This window comes from Protopterus annectens, chromosome 4.part0, assembly GCF_019279795.1.
Source record: "Protopterus annectens isolate FY-2018-M chromosome 4.part0, PAN1.0, whole genome shotgun sequence".
Taxonomy (NCBI): Eukaryota; Metazoa; Chordata; order Ceratodontiformes; family Protopteridae; genus Protopterus; species Protopterus annectens.
The window spans coordinates 1,613,944,848-1,613,970,601 of NC_056733.1; positions in this window are offsets into that span (position 1 = coordinate 1,613,944,848).

The following is a 25,754-nucleotide window of genomic DNA, read 5'->3' on the forward strand; positions in this document are numbered from 1 at the left end:
CTAATCGTGGGTCTGATATGGTCTATAACCTTAAATTTAAAGGTATGATGTGAACCTTCTATACCTACATGCTTGGCTAAAGCATTCATGGTATAACCAATTTTTATCGCATAAAGATGTTCCCTAATCCTGGTACGGAGCATTCTGTTGGTCTTACCAACATAGAATGCAGTGCATTCCTGGCATACCGTCAAATATACTATATTCTCCGTAAAACAAGTAGCTGATACATCAAATTGAAATACTTGTCCAGTATTAGGGTGTATAAACATACTATCTGTGGCTATATATGCACAGTAATTACATTTTAGGCATGGAGTAGTACCCATAGCAATATGATGTAACAAATCATTATTCCGATAACATAAAAGCTTCTTTAAATTAGCCCTATTTTTATATTGGAATTTAGGATGTTCCCCCACTATTGTTTTAATTTCATCACTACTAGTGAGAATGTTCCAATATTTATTTATAATGTCCGTAAATGACTTCCTATCAGTAGTGTAGTATAACGGAATCCTTAAAACATCTCCCTGACGTGGCTCATTAGTGATTACATGACTATGAGTAGAGAAATAGGGCTGAGCCCTATCTCTTCTGATAATATCTATATCCACCAAACTTCTCTTAATTTCTTCTGCTACATACCCACACTGAATTAATCTGTCTTGGAATTGTCGAATTTCTTTCACAAAACCTTGTTCAGAGGCATTAAGCCTTGAAATTCTCATGCTCTGACCTTTGATAATGTTCTCAAATACATATGGGGGAGTGAATACTAGATCTATGCAATAAAGAATTCCTATAACAGGTCTTCCTATACACACCTGTATTCACTTGATTACTCATCACTCTTTCAACATAAACATCCAAATAATCAATCCTGTTATGGGAATATGTGAAGGTAAACTTCAAATATGGAGTCATATTATTAATAGCAGAAATATATGTCTGCAACTGTTCTAGATGACCGTCCCAAACTAAAAAAACATCATCGACAAAACGTCGATAAAAATGTACAAATTTAGAATGTAGGCTATGTTTAAAGAGAGTCTCCTCCTCCCATTCAGCCAGGAACATGTTGGCGTAACTATTGGCACAAGATGTGCCCATAGCTACGCCATCTCGCTGAATGTAGATGTTATTATCATATGTGAATACATTGTGTTGTAAAATAGCTTCTATAAGTCTCACTATCAAGTCCATTTTTTGTATAGTATAGTGACTATGTTTCATCAAGTAATGTTGGATAGCCTCAACCCCTATAGTGTTGGGAATAACTGTAAATAAAGATTGCACATCCAATGTTACAAATAAAGAGTGGGATGTCAGTGGATTATTCTCAAAATGTTTATATAAGTCTATCAGAAATTGTTTTGTATCTTTCAAAATATACTCATTATCATTAATCACAGGTCTTAAGTACTGTTCAACAAACACTGATAATGGTTCAGTACTCCAACCACCACCAGAGACTATAGGTCTCATCGGTGGATTAATACCATGCTTATGGATTTTAGGTATACCTTGAATACTAGGTACTAAGGGATATTCCACCTTAAGGAATTTAGCTAACTGGAAATCAATACTTTGTGTGTGCAATAAATTAGAAATCATGTCTGTCAATCTCAATTTAATATCTTCCAATCGTTGCTTAGATATCTTATCATAATATTTGCTATCACTTAGCATACTCATCATAGTAGTATGATAATGAGTCGCATCCATAATAACCAGGGGTCCCCCCTTATCGGCAGGTCTAAAGACGATATTACGATCAGCTCTAAGCCTATTCAATGCCTCCCTCTCATTACAGGTTAAATTATTATATAAGTGTTTACGTGGTTTATCTGTATTAGTATAAAGATGGTAAATATCATCCTCCACTAGTTTATAAAACGTTTCTAATACAGGATGATTATGCGGCACATAATCACTTTTTTTCTTAACATTTTGCCCATGAGTACAGCTATCTAGCCCATACTGATATCGCAACATAACATTCCTGACAAATACTTTAACATCAGTAAGAAGATCTGTAAGTTTACTCCTTTCAGATGGAATAAATGTAAGTCCTTTATTAAGGACATTAATTTCAAATTTGTCCAAGATTCTATGAGATATATTCCAAATTAAGTTGTTCTCTTCTGATTCCACATCTTTTTGATTGTCTGGTTCTTGTATTTCTCTTCGGATAATTTCCTTTTCTGTCGTCCTCGGCTGATAGATCATTCCCTCTTGTCCCCCCTCACCATGGTTATGGGAAGGGGGAAATGTGGAAAAATCATGTCCTGATGTCTATCTGTATTATTACCAGTATTCCTGTTGTTAGTCACAATCTTAGGATGTACGACTTGAGTATTTTCAACTGCCATAGATGGATGATGGTTCATAGTGAATTCTCCAGTATTCATTGGTATATTGGCTACTTCAGTCTCCTTCTGGTAACCCATATTAGAAATAGTGGGGCTATTTGTATTGCCATCTACTCTTTCACTATTATTGTTAGCAGTATCAGGATGCTGCATATCTAAATTCATCATGAGACGCCCAGGTAACTGCAAAGATGACTGCTGTACAGTGGGCTGCTGTAAGGGGGGCTGTAGTGATGTAGTGATAGCGGATCATCTGTTTCCATTTCTTCCTGTCCTCTGCATCTTGCTCTGTCACACCAACCACCTGCATGTCCTCTCTCACCACATCCATAAACCCTATCTTAGGCCTTCATCTTTTCCTGTTACCTGGTAGCTTCATCCTTAGCATCTTTTTCCCAATATACTCAGCATCCCTCCTCAGCACATGTCCAAACCAACGTAATATTGCCTTTCTGGCTTTGTCTCCAAACCTTCCAACCTGGGCTGACCCTCTAATATACTTATTCCTAATCCTGTCCACCATCGTCACACCCAGTGCAAATTTTAACATCTTTAACTCTGCCACATCCAGCTCTAACTCCTGCCTTTTTGTCAGTGACACTGTCTCCAACCCATATAACATAGCTGGTCTCACTACCCTCTTATAGACCTTCCCTTTCACTCTTACTGGCACTCATCTGTCACAAATCACTCCTGACACTCTTCTCCACCCATTCCATCCTGCCTGCACTCTCTTCTTCACCTCTCTTCCACACTCACCATTACTTTAAACTATTGATCCCAAGTATTTAAACTCATCCACCTTCACCACCTCTACTCCTTGCATCCTCACCATTCCTCCAGCCTTCCTCTCATTCACACACACATATTCTGTCTTAGTCCTGCTGACCTTCATTCTTCTTTTCTCTAGAGCATATCTCCACTTCTCCAGGGTCTCCTCCACCTGTTCCCTACTGTCACTACAGATCACAATGTCATCTGCAAACATCATAGTCCATGGGGACGCCTGTCTGATCTCGTCTGGCAACCTGTCCATCACCATTGTAAATAATAAAGGGCTCAGAGCTGATCCTTGATGTAATCTCACCTCCACCTTAAACGCATCCGTCACTCATACCGCAGACCTTACCGCTGTCACACTACCCTCGTACATATCCTGTACCACTCTTACATATTTCTCTGACACTCCTGACTTACTCATGCAATATCACAACTCCTCTCTAGGCACCCTGTCATATGCTTTCTCTAAGTCTACAAAAACACAATGTAACTCCTTCTGACCTTCTCTGTACCTCTCCATCAACACTCTCAGAGCAAACATCGCATCTGTAGTGCTCTTTCCCAGCATGAAACCATACTGCTGATCACTAATCATCACGTCCCTTCTTAACCTAGCTTCCATTACTCTTTCACATAGCTTCATACTGTGACTGATCAATTTAATCCCTCTGTAGTTACTACAGCTCTGCACATCACCCTTATTTTTAAAAATTGGTACCAAAATCTTTTTCTCCATTCCTCAGGCATCCTCTCACTTTCCAAAATTTCATTAAACAATCTGGTTAAAAACTCCACTGCCATTTCTCCTAAACATCTCCATGCTTCCACAGGTATGTCATCTGGACCAACTGCCTTCCCATTCTTCATCCTCTTCATAGCTATCCTTACTTTCTCTTTGCTAATCCACTGCACTTCATGATTCACTATCCCCACATCATCCAACCTTCTCTCCACCTCATTCTCTCTCTCTCTCTCTCTCTCTCTCTCTATATATATATATATATATCTATATATATAAAATGTTATAAACAAAGTTTTCTCCTTGCAACCACCTAAATGTCATACAAATTCCAAGAAGATATATTCAGTTCACATGTTTCTTTATTTATTTCTTTGCCTTTGTTGTCCTGAAAAATTTGACTGGGCAAAACTCATTTTTAGCAGAGGCCTGGGGAGAAAAGCTCCACATTTAAGTTATACATGATGTACATTTATAACTGCAGGGTAAAAACATCTGTACATGAACTAATTTACACAATTTTTAAATATTTTTAAATATTTCTTACATGAAGATAACATTTTAAGACACAAAACAAAAGAGAATTTAACATAAATTGTCCAGTTGTTGAATAGAGAAGTGGCATACAGTAGCACTTAATGTATTCATAGCATGATGGTGGCAGGAAAAAGATCCCACTAGGGTGTTTTTGAGTTCAGTATTAATTTACAGACAGACAAGTATAATGCGGCTTTAAAATAATGAGAGAGATATGAAAGGAAATGTTATAGAAATGAGTAGGAAGATCAATGGACAGAGGAAGAATTGTAATTAGTGGTGGGGTGTGACAGAAGGGAAAAAAAAGTAAGCGTTTAGGAAATAAGTGAGTAAGTAATGAGGTGCAAAAAGATTGGGAAGCAAAGTGGCTGTAAAAGTTGGAGAAAAGTAATCTGAGTAAAGACATCCAGGTGAGCAGGAAGAACAGAGCCGTCTTCAGCATAGGTGGTATTTAAGCAAAGTTTTGAAACTATTTAAGTTTTCTATCTATTTTAACAGTGTGCAGATTTCATTCCAGATTTTGACACATAATGAGAGGACAGAGAGTCTCCATCAGTGTTGAATGCCTTACTGATATACAGTAAAATTTTATTGCTAGAGCAAAGGTTTCTAGTGGGTAAATAGTACAGAAGAGTATTTTGTAATGCTGGGCATTTATCTGGAGAGTACAATAGGTTGTGGGCAATGATTAATTGTGAGTATGACACCTGGTTTGGAAGTTCAAGCTAGTTTAACCATTTTAATGCAAGGCAGTGGTGTGTTTTATAAGGCCGGTTGGTTGCAAATTTAGCTATTTTGTAGTAACAGGAGGCTAGTTTAATTTTATGCATAATGTTGATATTTTTAAAAATAGAGGAAGCACATAATAGAGAAGGAGGTAGGAATGTTGTTGCTTGATCTGTCAGGTTAGCCCTGTTGAGGGAGCCAAGTTTTTGGTAAGTTTTCTTCATGGAATTAAGTACTGTGGTAATCAAATTTGAGGCTAATAACTCTGAGTAGTTTAGTTTGGCTTATGATTTCTATTTTTGGTGTTATTTCTTGAGGTAATATGAAATGTGTGTTTCTGATTAATGTTTTGATTTGGAGTAAATATAGTAAGTTTTTTTTGCTGCATTAAAGAGCAAGTTAGAATTTTTTAGCCATATTTCCATGTCAGTGAATGATTTTTGAGTGATTTCCTGTAATTTTGTTATGGATGGGGCAGAGCATTTAAGGGCTGAATCATTGGCATATTGCATAAGAGTGGCAAGTGTTGTAACAGTATGAAGTTTATTTATGAAACTATTAAATAGAAGTGGGCTGAGTATTGACCATTGGGGATCACCAGCAGAAAACGGTTGAAATGCTGAAAGGTTTTCTTGCCATTTAGTTGCCTGCTGACAATTGTATAAATAACTGTGAAACCAGGAGAGGGATGTGTAAGTGAGACCTAGTTTTGCAAGTCCAGAGAGAAGAGCATTTGGTGAGACACTGTGTCAAAGGCTTTGGAAATGTCAAGGAACGGTGAAGAAACAAGCCTACCTTCATTTCTGTATTGATTTACTATGTTGGTGAAGTTGAGGAGGGCAGTAGTAGTACTGTTGTTGGGTCTGAAACTGTGCTGGGTGGTGGACAGGAGGTTGTGTTTGGTTTTATGTTTCATAAACTGAGAGTGAATACATTTCTCAAAGATTTTACAGAGGGGGTGATAGGAAAGCAATAGGTCTATAGTATGTTAACTCTGTCAAACTACCTCCTTTGTGAAGGTGTATAGTAGTGGATTTTTCCAGATAGATGGGCATAGTTTTCAGTTATTGATGGGTCGATCAGAATGGAGACAGGTAAGGCTAGTGTTTCTGCAGCTATTTGGATGAACTTAGTGGGAAGGTTATCGGCAACTGAGTTTGTTGCTTTTAACATGGCTAGTCATATTTTTTATAGTTGATGTTAGGATGGGCTGAAAACTAAAAGACATAGTGTGTTGCTTTCGAGAACAGATGAAAGTTGGAGAGGGTAAAGTGAGGTGGTCATTGATAAGGGATAGAACTGACTGGATAAAACAAGTGTTGAACTGAGTGGCAATGGACTCTTTGTTGTTTGAAATAGAAGGACAGGGTGTAGTGGTATGGCTGGGCTGTAATACATTAGTTACAGAGGACCAGAAAAGATTGGGATTGACTTGGTGCTTTTTTTTTAGAGATTACTGTAGTATGATTTATTGTCAGATTTAACAAGAATCTTTTACCCTTCTTGTCCTAACTGTTCCTAATTCATTTAGTATTTTTAGGAATGTGTAACTGAAGTGAGTAACTGCTTCATCTAGGGATATTACTCTTAATACATACCAGTTGTAGTCGAACAGGGATATAATAAATGTGTCTTTATCAAATTTGGTTGAATTATGATACACGTATAGATTATTTGCTTGGGTGAATCATGTTGTTGTCTTGATTACATAGGTAGGAAATCCATCATTTTAATAAAAGAAAAATAATACCACACGCCTACTGGACTTCCCAGTTAGGTGGACAATGTTTGACCCAGAAGAGTGGTGTGGCATTTATATATATATATATATATATATATATATATATATATATATATATATATATATATATATATATACAGGTCCACTTTTTAATTTTGAAAGCCCAAAATCCTGAGTTTTGAAATATCGAACTCAGAACATCGAGATTTTGGAATCTCAAAATTAAAAAGTGGAACAAAAAAATAAATAAAACAACTAATACAATGTTTTTGCAGGGGGGCAAGCCCCCCTGCACTCCCCACCCCCCTGCAACTTAAATATACCATCTCAGAGATTACACTACAGTGAAGAGAATGGTAAACATTCTCTTCACTGTAGCACAATCTCAGAGATGGTATATTTAAGTTGCAGGGGGTGTGGGGGGTGCAGGGGGGCTTGCTCCCCTGCAAAAACATTATTTTAGTTGTTTTATTTTTTTTTTTCACTTTTTAATTTCAAGATTCCAAAATCTTGACTTTCTGGGATCGGTATTTTGAAAGTCGAGATTTTGGGCTTTCGAAATTAAAAAGTGGGTTCAGATATATATATATATATATATATATATGTTTGTGTGTATATCAGGTATAAATCTCCTACTGGCTCCTGTACTCAAGGTAAAATCCCAGCCCACTGATAACAATCCCATTCAAGTGACCTTTCTGTATCTCAAAAAATGAGCCCAGGGATCTACAGCTTGGACTGTTATGTTATCATTAAAAGCCTAAAACCACAATAAAATGCCAGCTCATTGTTTTGTACACAGAGACACTAAATATCCTTGAGTGTATATAGAAAATGTATCCATTCATGCATACAGCATTTCATCTTGAGCAGTAATGCCCTTCTAACCTGCCAATATACCAAAATATTAATTTCCATAATAAGTGTCTAAGTTGTAAACTAGTACTTGCTTTAATATACATGTGTTGTCTATTACAAGCATCATCTACTATCTCAGAAAACTAGTTGTACCAACTCAATTTCTCATTCCTATACAGTCTTTCACAAATGTTGTCTGACAATTGTCCAATATTCTTCGATAACCTCAAACATTCCAAGAGATAACTGTTTCTAAATCCCCTGAATACCTGATTAAGGTCTCTTCTTAAGTATTTATAAGATATACTGTGAAAGTAGTCCTTCATAATAACTTAGATTTTTATATCCATGGATGCCCTTGGTATATTTCCACTATACTCTTTTCAATTTATTTATGTTAGTTTTCCATAGGATTATTATTCCATACTCTACTTTGGATACAGTCTAACCTGCAAGCAATGACTTCATCATTTTTGATTTCTCTTTACTTTAAAAATTATTTTATGCAGCCTATAGTTTTATAACTGTCATTAACCAGTTTGCTTGATTTGATCAACAAACCTCAAAGCTGGATCTACCCATATATCCAAGTCCTTAAATGAATTCCCAGTTTCAGTCATTGTGTACCATACTAAATGTTTACCCTTCAATCATTGTCTTCTAAATTTCATATGATTAGTCTTTGATGTTTTAATCAACATATTATTCTCCTTTGCCCTAATGGTCAATTTTCAAGTCACCTGCATACAGAATATAGAACACCTCAGATGAAAAAGATAGATCTAAAAGATACAATCGAAACAAGTATGAGCCTAGAGCAGAACCCATTGGACACCCTGCCTGTAATCTAAAAATTCACCTGTCGAATTGTTGTAAAGTACCTGCCATAACTTATTTGTAAGCCATGCAACTGTCCATATTATCAATATTACACTAATTCGTATTTGTTCCAATTTATTGATCAGTGTTTTGTGCATAACCCTATCAAAGGGTGAAGTTGTCTACATAAATTATATCACAGTGATTTTTTTTTTTCATTTAGAACTGTTTAGAGCATAATGTTACAGGTGGTTATGGATCTATTTTAAAATATACATGCTGATATATGATTTGAAGTCACAAAGTTTCTAATTCTGACAATAATTTATTCAAAATAATCTTCTTCATTATTTTCCACAACAAGAAAGTAAACTTATAGGTCTATATGAAGCTGGATTTGTCTTCTCATTTCCCTTAAAGATGGGTTTAAGAAGTACATGTTTCCAGTTTTGAGGACTATCCCCGTATTTAAATAACCTACTGAATAACAGACATAATGGCACAGTAAGTTCATGCCGAAGTGTCCTCAGGTCATTATTGATTCTGTCTTCTCCTCGTGCCTTGTTTGGGTCTTGTCTGCATAGTTCTTTTTCCATATAATTTAATTTTATTTCAGTATCGAGAGTTTTCTGAATGATACTAGCATAGTTTATTACCCCCTTTTGTGAAGTCAAACTGTTTTGCATAAGATTTTGTAAATATGTCTGTAAACTGCTGTGTTTGAAAATAAATTTTAGACTATAGACACAGTTAATTGAGTTGTATGACTTCATTCCTATCGTATCCTTCATATCTATAAACTGGTTTCCTGTTATGGTCATTATCTTTATATAACTTTTTCTTCAAAATGTTCCTGATCTTGTCTCATACTATGTTTAATTTGTCTACTCAGTGTGTTTATTTCACTTTTCAAAGTTATAGATTGGCCTTGTTTCCATTTTTTTTATATTTTTATCTCTCATCTTAATTAAATGTCTTGCTTTTACATACATAACCTCTTGACCTTCATTGTCTACATCCCATTGTTAAACATTTTTTGATCTTTACCTTTCAAAACATGTCACATTCCTTCTGCAGTCATTCTACTGAGTGCATCACTCCAATTAGTTGTACATAGTGACTGCATTGCTTCCATATTGTAATCTTCTGTGCATTTGTTTAGATTTCAGTTTGACAGAATTACCTGGCAGTAGTTTAATATTTGTAACCCCACGATCCCTGTATATAAAGGTGATAAATCCTGAGAGAAAGTAGCAGTCATCTTTTTAAGAACACAAACAACATCCAGTATGTTCTGTTCCTTTTTATGTTTGTTTACAATATGCAACAGTTATTGTCAGTGAACATATATTTGTACATTATTTCCTTGCTAATGTTATAGAATCAGTGTTATTCCAGTTTCTTTCTGGTAAATTTAAGCCCCCAGCTACTATTATTTTCCCTCCTATGTTCCATGCAAGAAATGTATGAATTCCTCTAGGTCATCAGCACTTGACTTTGATGACATATACACTCCAACTATTGTAATCTGTTCCATCTTTGTATTTATTGTCACAACCATACAATCAGCAGTATTCATGTTATCATCAAACATGTAATAACCACAGGTTTTATAACAATCTTTGGTCATCAGAACTGTATCTGAGCTGGCTCATCTAGAAACCGATAAGATTACTTGTTCTGGTGCCCTTTGACTCTGTAAAAAAAAAAAAAGGTCCAGTCCAAGATCTGGCTAGACCTTCTAACTTTGGAAGCAAATATTTATCCTGGGCTCCTTTCTTGAGAAGCAAAAAAAATGCTACAAATGTGTTAATAGCTCTTTATATCTATTAAAAAGTTTCTCAGCAATGTTTTGCTGTACTTTGATCCCTCTCCACAGAATCCACAGAGGGTTTTCATGCAGTGTAGTGTAGTATGGGCACTATTACTAAAAGGGGGGGGGGGGTAATGGCTCCCTTAACCTTCACCACCATCTTGCCTACGATCATACAGGATCTATTTTTTCTTATTGTAACATTGTATGTGTTGAAATTATATGTGAATGCTGTTTTATATAGTTATACCTACTTTTTAATTCACTGTATATTATCTACCTTTTTTGGGGCTTTTCTTCTCAGATCTGTGCTGAAAATGGGTACCTGCCCAGCCAGACAAACCTGGTCAACAAATGTCAAATAAACAAATAAACAAACAAACAAACAAATAAATAAGTAAAACCTATCAGGAATGGAGGAGTCAGAGGAGTTCCAGCCATCCTTACTAACATATTAAATGATACAGAGCACGTGTCACGTTATTTTCAGTTAAACCTGACTGCATGTATCACCACAGATAATAAGTGCAACAAGTAATGCAACACACTTGCAGCCAGAATTTGCAATACTACACAGACCACGATTGTTAGAACCACGTTAAGAGGGAGTGGGATAGTAAAACATTGTCAATCTCTCTTCTTTGTGTTCCACTGTCGTGACATCTGGTCTTTCAACAGTCATTACAAGGGATTTAACACCATACTTTGATTGGATACAAACCTCTGATGTTGTTGCCCCCAAAATGTTTTCAGGTCCTTTAGATGGGTAGGGATCAGTAGTTCTTTGAGGGCTTCACCTTGGTGGGCTGAAAAACAGATTCTACAGCAAATCATCACTTAAGCAAAATGTTAAACTCACATTTTGCCATTTTTTTTCCCAAGTGTTCTTGTATTTTTTCCCCAGGAACTAATGCGTCAGTCACTTACACTAACTATTCAATATCCCTCATTGGATATTCCACTGTTCTGTATATGATGTAAGAAAATAAAATGACCCAGAACAGCAAGCTGCAATAGACAAACCTCTGTTACTGTTAATGACCATGCTTCTTAAGTTCTTTGTCTGACAGCACCTGCTGATAGATCGAGGCCATGTCATATTTTGAGAACACCATCCCCCTCACAGTAGCCATAAGCCCTTCTACCTGAGGTAATGGATAAGTTTCTGCATTAGTTTCATGATTTGCTTATTTACACCTTAAATTTCCATTGGAATATTCTGTAAATGAGTGCTATACTGCACAGATGTATGGATAGCACCACAAGGTATAGTTATGGATACCATATGAGAATATATATGCATACCTATGTGTATAGGGGCTCCACAAAAAATGATGACAGCCAGGAATTTACAACCATGTTTGTATATACATATATCAGTGCACTTCCATGTGCATAAAGTGCTTGAACACATCAATATAAAAATGTTTAGAGTGTGCATGTGCTGATCAGGAAAAGAAACACTAGAAAAAAGCAGTGAAGTAAATAGACAAAACATGGACTACTGTAGTATGCTTTCCAATAGGTGATGTTAAGGTATAAAAAATCCCCTGTCAAACTTAAATCTATAGGGTACAGCCAACAGTGGAGATTCTGCTGAAGCAGAAGATCTAAAGATTACTACCACACCCTGCTACATATTAGTGTGTGGCTGTCAACTTTATACATGGCTGGAGGCAAGTTCTCAATGACTGCAATACCATTTTGCAGGTTATGCCATATGACAAATGTCATTGTTCTTACAATGGGATGTACCTTGTTCTGTAGCAATTTATACTTGTTCTTAACTTTGGTGCAGTTACATCGGGTCTATATTAGATGAACAAATGCTTAAAATGTCGAGTACGACATGCTCGACAGCTTTTAAGTGAACGTTCATCTAAGCGAAACCCCAGAATGTTGAAATAAGGAATTTTGAAAAGTTATAGTTGACCAGCCATCAGGAAGCCAACAACTGACAGCTAAAATGTACTTTATACCATTACAACCTCCCCCCCCCAAAAAAAAAATTGACAAACAAAATACAGTGGGGGAATTTGCCCTCCACACCCCCCACACTCCCCCTACTTAAATATACCAAATCCGAGATCGCACCACAGTGGAGGACTGTCAGAACATTACACAGGGTGAACGTCGAGACTGCACCATAGCGGAGGACTGTAAGAACGGCTAGACAGGGTGAACATTCTGACGTCAGGCATTGGCTTCCTGACGGCTGGCTAACTATAACATTTCAAAACACTTGTTTTGACATTCTGAGGTTTACTTAGATGAACTTTCGCCTAAAAGCTGTCAAGCATGTCGTACTCGACATTTTAAGCGTTCATTTATCTAATAGAGAACCATTACATCTACTACCACAGGAGTTTAAATTTCTTCTTGAACTCAACATTCTCTTTCCAGAATTCCGAAAAAATTAAATGACATGTTCTGTGTGAAATTCGCAAAGCACATAGCTATTTTAGAGGGTGGAATACATATATCCATTTATATGTTTTTAAGTAGATTTCTGTTCATTAAATTAGCAAGATTTAATTAGTTGTTTAAAATAAGATCATGTGATAAAAATAACTTCAGTGAGTTGTTAAAAAAAAATAATAAAAATGGTTTGTGTATGCCCTGTTAGAAGAAAAATAATGAGATGCCAGGGTTTTTTAATGTTGAAGTTAATAACATCAATACATTTTGTTAAACTTGTTAATCAAATTGATTGTGTTTTGTAATTTTTTTTTTTTTTTTTGCTTTTTTAAGATCTTCAGAAATATAAACATTTTATTTCCTATGTTTTTTAAGGAAAAGATGAAATGAGTAGGATGATCTGTGTTGATGTTTTAGGTCTAATGTATCTTAATGTCTTATGTAATTTTATTATTTTATTGACCTTACTACATTTGGTATTTTTTGATAAAATATCTAAATGAAGTTGAAATTGAAATTGATTTTTACAGGTTCCCCCTCTAGACTGATGTCATAAGTGTGTGAATGTACAAACATAGAAAACATGAAGCAATCAAACAGAATCACTTAGAGCCATTGAAGAACCTCAGTACCAGTAACGTTTTACTCTGTTAGGAATTTAAATCCTTCAAATATCATTATTGAAATCACAACATAATGCATAGATACAGCAAGGATCTTTACCCCTTCACTCCTAAAAGTGGCAGCTAAACCCAGCTTATATATTCTAACTCCATGGTTGCTCAACTGTGTAACAAGACAAACTTCATAAATACAAATAATCAGTGATTTCATTATCAGTTTGATTAAAAGAATCATGATGGGACAGCAATCAAAAAAGCACTATATCCTTTTTTTCAACACATACTGTTATATTCTTATAAAATAAAAAACATCAGTCCATCAGATAAATGGAATATGCAGAGGTCTTGTATTTATGAAATGCTTTTTGTGATGGGCTGCAAAACGTATTCTATATGATATTATGTGTGTGTGTGTGTGTGTGTGTGTGTGTGTGTGTGTGTGTGTGTGTGTGTGTGTGTGTGTGTGTGTGTGTGTGTGTCTGTGTGTACAAGTTAAAACTTTAAAATGTGAATAAAGTAATCACCTCCATGTGATAACTGTATCCAGTTTTCATTTATATTTGACAGTTGTTTTTTCAGAAAAATCTAGATTTTGAAACTTGTTTTTTCAAATAAGTAAACCCTGGCATTTTGTAACTTGCCTCGGGAGTTGGAGCTGGTTACATTAACGTAAGGTAGGGGTTAAAACTCATTACATTTAAGTGTGTGATGTTTACCCCTTCATATTACAAAATAGTGTGAGTTATTGTCTGTTTCTGTGATCAGACTGCCTAGATTTTATTGAGTAAAGATTCATGGACATAAACTATATCCTCTATTTATGTTATGCTATTCTGTTTCTCTTCTCTTGCTGTGACATAAACTGCAGCCACTGTAAGGGTTTCTTGTACTGCTCCACATGTGACTCCAGCCAGCCTCATAATGTTATTCCTGATCTCATTTTCTTTAGCCTTAGTTTTCAGTTTCATCTTATTATTCTGTATAGACTGGATAAGTGTCGTCTCCATTTTTTTACTCATTAGCCTCTATAATGTTCTTCCTTCAGTTTCTGTTCTTTAATCCTTACTTCTAAGCTTTTTCAAGATTTCTCATCCTCTATTTTCTTTCCTTTCTGCAAAAGTTTGAATAATGCATTTTTAATATAATAATTGCTTGTTGGTTTTATGAATGGTAAAGCAATATCTTTCGACTTTATTACATTACACAATTTATGATGAAGCTAGAGTAGTATTTAGCAGAACAAGCATTCTTAAAATGTACCTTTTCCAAGCTGCTGTATAAGAAACCAAGCTTTCATACACATGCGAGTTTCAGCACTATTCAATGCTTGCTTACTTCTGTCCATACCTGTCAACCTCTTAGCGCAAGAAATCTGGACAAAGACTGAAATAATGGGGGGTGGCAAAGGCCCAAAAACAGGAACAGATTTTAAATGCTGTAATTCTAATGTTAGAAAGTTGCCAGAATAACAAAATTTGTGTTATCATGCATTTTCTGAAGGATACAAAGTCTTGAGTTCAAATGTATGTCATTATTTTATGTGGAACAGACCAAAAATATGAGGCAAAAATGTGAACATTCTGCAAAAATCTGGACATTGGAGAGGTATGCATCTATCATTTTCAAACCTGATCTCCTCATTTGCATCTAACTGCAATGTCTGCAAGCATTCTTTTATCTATTTTCATTAGCTCTGTAATAACATGTTCATTTTTACAGCCTTTACCTGTCTAAAGTCTACATCTGTTATTAGTCTTATGTTTACCTGTTTATAACCTTGCAGAGATGAGGTATCTTAACTGACGTTTTATCTTATTTTTTTATATTATTAAGTTTACGCTTATCTCAAAACCTAATAACATTGATCCTTACTTGTATGTTTGTATGTTTTATTGTTTTTGAATCTGCTTAGATGATGCACTATACTTAACTGAAGTTTTTCTCCTACACCCCTGTTAGCCCATTCACCAAAATACACAAATGTCAGGTAATGTACTAATAAATGAGTGCTCATTTTCTTAGCGAAAGAGAGAGAACCACAGTAGGGAAAGACAGATTCTAGAACAGAGGTTTAATATTCTAGCCTTGCTGAGGTGCATGGACTGACTTCATTGGAAAAGGAAGGTGGTCTAGGACACTACATATATTATATTTGACTCTGCAAAAAATATTCTGGATTCATTTAGTTCTTTGCAGTGTCCCACTAGGATAATTTACAGGTACCATTGTTTCATAATGTGTCAAGAAAAGCTACAGCACTGTAGATCTCTCACTTAGTACTTTGTTAATGCTTCATTCATAGGTCAGCATTTGATCACAGTCTAACGCTATCATGGCACTGTAATTCCTAGCCTTTGGCTCAGAATTCAAACTGCTTTCAGCTGGCTCACACTGACATTGCACTTACTAAGGATGGATGGATGTTCCATGACCGAACTGTTTGACTTTCTTTGTAATTTCCATTAGTCCACATTAATGATCCATCACGGTAAGCAAATACTTTTAGTGAAGATGCCTTGGTAATCCTTTTGCTTCTGCATATATCATAAAAGCATATTTATTGCCCATTTAGTTTGTTAATAATTTAACTTTCCATTAATGACTAAGAATAACGTTTACTAGTCAAACATTAATAACAAGACACCATTAGAGACATGATTTACTCAGTTTTTTAAAAAAAAAATGCATACACTGCTGTCATAGCCTATGTCGCATGATATTTTATGTGAAGAGAAAAACATTTTCAACTTTCTAAAAAAGTATTGAATGTAAAGTGACAAGAATGAATGTAATTACCTGGGGATCCAACACTGTTAGATTCTTAGCTGTTTTACATACCCCATCTTTTGGAGTCCTTCTGTGAAAGCCTCCTTCTAAAGACAAGGAGTTTTTATGATTGTAGAGCATGGCAACATTTTAATTTATTCTTTATTATTTATATACCTAATCTAGTTTAGATTTGCATCTAAATGTTTTCCTTCTGACACTTTCTGAAAATATTTCCATTGGCGGTGGTCCCAGGACTCTCATTAAAAAAATAGGAGGACGTTTTCTTTTTCTTCTTCTTATAGTCTTTCGACAAGAAAACATAAAATAATATCTAGACATCAAAAAGCTTCACCTATGTTAAGTTGAATCAATGTAAAATGAGGTACAGTTTGTTGATTTCACATAACAAAAACAGAAAAAAAACTGGAAATCTGTTTTTACAAGTAAGGCAACCCTACCATCCCCAGTGTGAGGATAAGGCCCACCACACCTTTGACATTATGAATATCAATTCTGTATTCACACAATAGTGAAAAATCCCACTAATGTCAACCAATAGTCTTGGTCATAAAGTAAGATTACTGTAAACAAGAGAAGGGAATTGATGTTCAACTGATTATAATTAAAGGGACAAAAAAACAATGAAAAGCCACTCACTAAAACTGCACTTGACCAAGACAAGGTTATTCTACTAGTAGAATATTTAATGCCATATGGATGACTTACAAAGCAGCATGGACTGCAGTTTTACATATCTGTAAGGTAGTTGGGGTATTTCAGCATCTCTGACCTCCTCCCCAGGAAATATATTTTATATACCAGGTGGTGACAGATTTATGCTGCCTGTCTTTGTTCTATGACCAGTGAACATCCCATGTGAGCAGGATGTTAAATACCAGGAAAATGTGCCTGATGATGGGGATATTAAATACTAGGAAATATACTTTCTGCATTTCCTTTTTTAAGGATCTGAACCAAAAAGTACAAAGGTCACACAGACAAACCAATTAGTAAAAACTATAAGAAAAACCTAGGCAAGCTAGAGTTTTCACTGTATAATACCTTAAACCTCCTGAAATTAGAGGCCCATGGGATATATTCAAATGACCCCTTAAGGACATCAAATGTTTCAGATATATAGTTTCTGAATGTTTGTGATTTTTTACTTTTTAAGTATTTATGGACAGATTCAGGCCCACAAAGCCAAACACCACTAGCTGTGGATTTGCATATTTCAGCCTTCTTATGACCTCATCAGCACAGCATAAGTGGACTGTGCTACTCTAGACACACAAGGTCTTTAAACCCAGCTAATGTCCATAACCATTAAAGTGTCAAAAAAAATCCCAACTAACAACTAAACCAAAAAGTAAATGGTCACACAGACAAACCAATAATCACAGTATAGTATAGTCAAACAGTTTACTTATGCTGTGTGACCTTTTTACTTTTTTGTCACCTTTTAATTAAAATATCATAATATCTGTAGCATCTCATTCTCTTTTACAGTGGTGACAACTGCCGTGTCCTTGTCTCCAAAAAATAAACCTTTGCCAAGAACACCTATACTTTGACATGCTGTAAGCCACTCTTCAGTGAGACCCATTTCAGTTCAACACTGTGGTCATGTGTATGAAGGAATAGCTTTTAAACTATAAACATTTGCAAAGTTTGGATATTGTCTTTGGCCTTGAAGTTTATGCCTATCTTCAGAATGTTATAATAATTGTGCACCTCTTGTGAATAGTTTGCCGAACTCAATCATAATTAATCTTTTCTTTGCATTCTGCCTAATCATCTGAAGAACTATAATATATGAGTTTATCCTTTTCATTCATCTAGATTGTACAGAATGTTAAAATGCAAATTATTTAACCCCTCCCCCAAATATTGTGAATAACCAAGAGTGACAGTGTGTGTCTTCCTACGTTGTCTTTGTTAGGGTTTTTTAGGGAGGTCATCCTCTGTTAAGCAGGTGTACTGTCGTAAGTATACACTGTTTAATCTCATTATCCTTTCGCTGTTTAGTTTGAGACTGCAGCTACTTAATCCAGGCTTGCTTTACTACACTACACTATACTGTACTGTTCTGTCCTTAGCTGTGAAGACGTTAGTTCAGAAATGTCTGAGATTCCACTGTTTAATAACAGGGACATGCACTTGAATTACTATTAATGTTACACAGCCTTGAGAATTCTGCTTCCTCACCCAGACACACATGCAGTACTGTAATGAAAGTTCAGTAAGGTAAACAGATCAGAAAAAATTACACAGCCACTATGATGAGTGGAAAAATAGTCAAACAAAGGCCAGCTCTGATTTCCTACAGGCTTGCAAAGCCTGTATTCCTGGGAAAGACTGACATCCCTGCATCTGTGCTGTTCAAAGACGCCATTGTGTTGCTATCAGGGGAATATTACATTTCAGGCTTCAATTTGAGAAGTGTGATTCCAATCTGGAAGCCATTAGGCACATTAGCCATCACTGTAAAGGGTTGTTTAAATATGATCAGGCTGACCCACATGTCACAGCAGACTCCAACTGCTGCCAGATTTGTCTGTAGACCATTTAATTTACATTGGGGCTTTCGCTTGACAGAAAGGAGGAAGTGGGATGAAAGAGGTATATAGACAGTAGCATTTTCACCAAATGCTAGGTGAATGGAATCTTAAATGGTAGAAAAAAGAGGAATGTTCTTAATGCACACACACAAACACACACACTGTTGCCTTTTAAAGCTACACAGGGGCTGCCTACCTTTAACCTTTATTAATTGGCTAATAATTAGGGGTCGTTAGCGGTAACTGCAATCCCTACACAGATATGCTGATTATATATGGTTATTTATTTATTGTGTAGCTAGGGGGCTTACAACTGACAGAAAGGGAGGTTAGGTTTCTTGTTTAGCTAGTGGGTTTCAACTGATGGGGGGGGGTGTGTGTGAGGAAAATGGTATGTTGACAGCAGACTTTTTACCAGCTGTTTGGAGAATGGACATGGAAGCTTAAACTATTAACCTGAGAGGGGATTTTCTATGTCAAACCCTCTCCCCACCACTTATAGTGTGGCTCTTTAAACCCTAAGGAGGCTGTATATACTTAACTTTTATTAAATGGCTATTGACTCCAACTTGTAAGCAGTGTATGTAGAACCTACACAGATGTATTTGTTTATCATGTATGTTCATCCATTTCTTGTTTACTTATGTGGAGGAGGTTGTAGTAAAAGGAATTTTGAACTTTTGAGCTTTTATTTTCTGTGTGTAATATCACTTTGCAGTTGTGATCTTTCCTTATTACATAGACTTTATCTACATTCAGCATGCAGTAACATGCCTGTTAATTAGTCAAATGGCTTCAAAGAGTAGAGTAGTTTAAAATGCTGTATTCTGTCCTCTTCCTAAAATCATGTTGAAGAGTACTTAGGTTTTAAGAGTTGTTAAGTAAACCATGTTTGTATTTGCTTTTCCATATTATGTACGTGGCTGAAATTGCATAATGCAAAGTAACACTATGAGTCATTGACAGTAGGATTCATTTATCTCTGCAACGATAGAAAGGCGTGCCTGGTCTTACATTATTATGCAGACAGCACAACTGTTATTGCAGCTCCACATCATTTCTTTAAAGCGTCGGTTACTTGTGTTTCTGCTTTTTTTTTTTTTTTCTGTTTGAGAAATCACCATAAATGACTGTTTTCAGTAGTGACCCGTGAACAATAGTCTGCTTAAGTAATTTGGTCAGACTCATACATATTGCAAGTGAGTACTGTGGGGGAACAAATCCCAGGATTCTAGGGTGAAGTTCATAAGCAACTCAGCGTTAATCTTCTGTGATGAATTCTGGGCTCCCCAAGTCTTTCTAGAAAAGTTCACAGGACATCTTCAGTTACCAGGTTTACATGTACTTATAAAAGTTGTTTCATATTGAGCTACATTCATTTGATTATTGGCTCTTTTAAGGTTTACAATAAAAACCTAATATGCTCTAAAAAGAATAGGTAGGAAACCAGGGTTTGAATTGACTGTAAGGTAAATAATTATCCTACAAGTGATTTTATATTGAATGAGAATATGTGTATATTTATATAGTATATACAACAGATATATGCTCTCGTCACCATGAATCTGAGAACACTTATTCAGTTTGATCCCAAGGGGCTCAAGTTCTGCTATAATCAATGCCAACATTGATATGAAAGATCACAAATGACCTCAATATCAACATATCAACATATACAAACAAACTCCTACCATAGCTCTCAATCTCTTAGCACAAAAAATCTCAACAAAGCGAAAAATAATGGGGGGAAGGCCCGTAAATAGGGACACATTTTAAATATTGCTCTTAGAATAAAATGTCTTGTGTTATCATGCATTTTCTGAGTGACATGAAGTCTGAAACTCAAATGCCTATTATTATTTAATGAATTCACACCTCACTGATTTGCCACAAAAATCCAGAAAACCACAAGTTTAACTAGGAACAGATAAAAAATATGTGGCAAAAATCTGGACAGGTGAGTGCATACCTGTTGTGTTTCTCCAAAAAATGTGGTTTTCTGGAAAATCATCGGCAAATCATTGAGGACTGAAGTCAGAAAATAATGATGGAACTTTCAGTTTTAGATTTTATATCTTTTATAAAATTCATGTTAATGCAAAATCTGTTACTCTATCAACTTCTGTGTTTGTAAGAGCAATATTTAAAAACTGTGCCTGTTTTAGGCCTATGCCCTCCCATTATGTATGGCTTTGTCCACATTTCTTGCTCTAAGAGGTTGAGAGGTATAGCTGACAGGTATGATTTCCTACTCTCTAAATGCAGTAGCATATACAGGGATGGTCTGCTTAACTTTAATGCAGTGAAAGTGTGCAACAGTGTACTTCTGTAGTAAAAGAAGAGTCCCAGAGAGCTAGGGAACTATGGTATTGTGCAAATGCGAAGCCCCTTACAAAAGCCCCTTCTTTCTTTTACCTTCCTCTCTGTATTCACTGGAACTGTGGCTCATTTTGGTAATTATTACCTATGAGTAATTAAGTTACCACTGTATGTCCTGTCTATGGCTGTCTTAATGTGATATTTATGTATTATTCTTGCCTTGCCTCCCCTTCCTGCAGCTAAAATCTACACCTAAAGCTTTATATGACTACTTACCATGGCGTTCCTAGATTCAAACAAAGTCGTCAAGAACATAGTGTCCACCACACATGCATAGACCATCTTATGCTGAGGCACTAAAAAGCAATATTCCCAAACCTCGAAGATCTGCTAAGCCTACAAATGGCAGCAGCTATCCTCAGCCATTTCTAAAGCACACACCAAAAGCAACACCAAACACCACACATATGCTTGCAACTAATGGACCTCCATCCATAAGGCAAGCACTTTACCCAGGACTCTTGTTTTATGGGACTTAGTTGTACAGCACACAGATGCTCCACTCACCAGACTGGACAAGAAGAGGATAGCAGTTAGTTGCTTATCCATTGCCAGGATCTGCCGGATTACGCACACACTCAAGGTAACAGGTAACAGTACAATTCTATCATAGTCCATGTGTGTGTAAATGACCTGAGACATATCTCACTGGACTATATGAAAAGAAACATTATGTCTCTCCCTGAATATGTGTTTCAGACAAGTATGTGCCTTACATTGCGCAACATGCTACCATCACCGAGGATGACACCATAGTATGAACAAAAATTATTGACTTTAACAATTGGCTTAGTTTCTGGTGTCATCCCATTGAGATTCAATATATGTCAGCATGGAAGGACATGGCTAATAGACCATGCTGCTTTGTCAAGTAAGGTCTGCACCTCCCCCCCCTCAAGGCTTACAGATATTAGCTAAAACTGTATCCACCCTCTTAGAGCCTTTTTTAGGCAATGCCTAATTAACAAAACTACCAACTTATCAAATAAAACCCAAAGGAACCTAGAAGTGTTACTGCTCAATTCTAGGAGCCTTAACAAGAAACTCCACACCTACAAGCTCTCCTCACTCTGGAAAATTTAGAATTTATGCAGTTACTGAGACATGATTTAAAGCTGCAGAAAGTACTCTGGTGGTACAAGGTTTCAGTGCCTTACACACATTTGGAACATCAGCTGCAAAGACAGGGACTAAAGATGGAAGTTTCTCGATCTACATTAGCTATAAGTATACTGCTAGGTTAGTTAAACAGGATGATGATGATGTGAAGTTCATCCACATACAAATCATGATAGATAAGGTCTCTTAAAATAACATAGCAAGCTATAGGCCATCATCTATGCCTCAGGAATCCCAACATTTTTACCTAGGCTTCCTGGAGGCATTCGCCATCCAGTCAAATACATTATTCATGGCAGACTTCAACTATCCCTCTATAGACTGGGAAACATATATTGCCTCTAACTTGCAGGCACATTGCTTCCTAGACTTTATTAAGCCCCCCCCCCCCATGTCCCATCCTCACTGGTGAAGTTGGATGACCAAGCTGTCTCCTTCAAAATGAAAGTTAACATGGAAAACCCAGCAAACCTGTAACAGTTAAGAACTATTCTAAAGCAAGCTACATACTATTAAGTGACAGTTTGACAAAATTCATGCCCCTCAGAACCCCAAGTTCACAGAAACCTATGCGAAATTGTTCTCAAAAACTCTGTACTGCCATGTAAATAGCTGCACAAAGGCTACTGTACCTACCAGAATAAGCCCAAAACAAACCCCAGAAGGAAACTACACTGGTGGAATGCTAACCTTAACAGAGTATATAACAAAAGGGAAAAATCATGGCCAAGATGAGAAAGATCAACTCTTATAATGGCAAGAGCTCACTAATTAAATGTAGCAGGAAAATGAGAGGACTAATTAAATGAAATGAGGCCAATTACTAGGCCAAGACAGCCTCTCAGCCTAAAGGCAACCACAAGGCCTTCTACAGCTATGGCCAAAACCTTAAAGATAACACACAGTAGTGTGCTGAACTGGTTGTAAATGGTACATAGTGAATCTTTTGGCTGACAAATTCAGCTCTAACTTCTCCACCTGCCTCCCCACAAAATCCCTACTATCATAACCTCCCCAAACTATTAACAGGGAACAGGCTAAAACAGACACTGCACCCAACCTAATTTGGTTTTGTCAAAAGAAGGTTATATGTACTTAACCTGGTAGACTTCTTTGAGGGCGTCACCAAGGCAATGTATAAGGAGAAAACACTGCATGCCATCTACCTAGACTTGGATAAGGTGTTTAATACAATACCCCATTCAGATACTGTTGATAAACTCATCAAACTAGGCATAAATCCCTTCATAACTCACGGGATTGCCAGCTGGCTCACAGATAGGACCCAAGAAATCAGGCTTGGTGAGACCACCTCTACTAAGAAACTAGTCACTAGACGAGTACCTCAGAGCTTAGTGCTGGGTCCACTCCTGTTTGACATCTACTTCTCGGAGGTCAAGGCTAAAGTCAAGGGCATCTTGCTTACTAAAATTGCAGATGACTTCAAATTGGAAGCTATCATAAATTCCCCCCTTGACACTAACATCCTGCAAGAAGATCTAACACATACAAATGACTGGTGCCAAAGCCACAGATTAAATCTCAGTGTGCATTATAGTGCCTTTTGGGAAAAGGTCCACCCAGGTTAATTACTCCATTGATAAGACACCCCTAAGAATTGACCCAGTAGTTAGGGATTTTAGAACATATGCAGTTGGTAATCTAGTCTGTGTCACCCATGCACTGGCCCAGTAATCAAGGAGCCTCAATCCTCACCACTAGCACAAGTGAGGGGCACGCACATTGGGAAGGATAACAAGTACACACACAGTAAAGTACACTTTCCCTTAAGAGCACACAGAGATCACAGTCAGTCTGGGGCTGGTTTCTCCCTTTTTCTCCAGATCCCCAGTAAGACTCCCCACTGGCACAGCTATAGGCTACAGGTCTCAGCCTAGTGGTCAAGCTAAAACCTCCAGCACCATCTCTGTTCAACCAGTGCTTTGTGTCCCTGCCCAAGTAGCTGACACACACACACACACACACACACACACACACACACACACACACACACACACACACACACACACACACACACCTTGAGATATGAGTTATATACAAACACACAGTCACTCCTGGAGAAGGCTGGCACACGTTCTCCAGCTATGCCCCCTTCTCTTCCCAGGCTATAAGGTAGAAACCACTGCCACCAACCACTAATATCGGCTACTAATAAGGCCCTTACCAAAGGTTGTCCAATTTTACTGTGCAATATTATTATTCTTCAATTAGTAAGTATGACGAACAGCAAGGCTTATTGGAGTGGCTTGGACAGTATCACTATATACATGCAATGTAACCTAGACCTTAAATTATCTTTACACAAAACATCCACAGTTGAAAGGTTTAAAAATATTTATTAATAAATAATAAAAGCACAAGACAAATCTCAATTCAACACAGTGTTAGTCAAGAGTTCAGAGATCATAGGAACATTTCTTAAAATAATACTGTAGAACAGTCTGACATAAATATAGAAAACAGCTAGTCTATTACTACTCTTTTCTATCTATTTCTAAGAGAAACAGTGTTCTAAATAATTTACATACATACAGAGCAAAGGCAGAGTACTGGTGAGTAGATATGTTTAGATTCAGACAAAATCCAAAATCCCCTTATTCTGTCTATCTCTCTGAGAAAGTCTTAAATTGATAATACATCACTCCTGAGTCATTTTAGAATACATCATTCTTCACAGTTCTGATTTAGCATCCCAGGCTAACAGAAACTCAAAATTTACATTTCTTTTTGTAATGTGCACCTGCAGGAAGCCACAGCCATAAAAAATATAATATAATATATATATATATATATATATATATATATATATATATGTGTGTGTGTGTGTGTGTGTGTGTGTGTGTGTGTGTGTGTGTGTGTGTAAAATCTAGCAATTAACTCTTGTCCTAAGACAATAGAAATAATTTCTTCATCCAGACATCTCGTCTCTGAGCCCTGAGATCAAACAGTCATAAAATACTTTACTTTATCAGCTTTCTTTCAGCAGGGTGCACCATGGTTACATTTTTAAAGCTCAGTATAACATATAATCATAACATATAGTTTTCTTTTACATTTGCAAAACCAGCATGTGGATTATATTAATATTTACATATCACATAGAATTATTTACAAGATTCTCTCTGGCTGGGCTGGCAGCCTTTCAGTATTTCACATGGTCTATGACCAACATGTAGCCAAGTTAGTAAGAAAATCATTCTATGTCACCCAACTTATAAGTAAAAGTATGGCATCCAGGTCCAAAGAAGTTGTAGTACACTTTACTCATCCCTTATTATGCCCATCATTAAGTACAATGCCTACTTCAGCATATACCTGACCAGGCATATGCAACAGCTGGAATGCCTACAGAAGCTCATCACCAAGAGAATACAAGGTACTAACACATTGTCCTATACAATTCACCTTAAATCCCTATCTCTATACCTAGTCTCTTACAGGTTACTGAGAGGTGATCTATGCCTGGCATATAATGC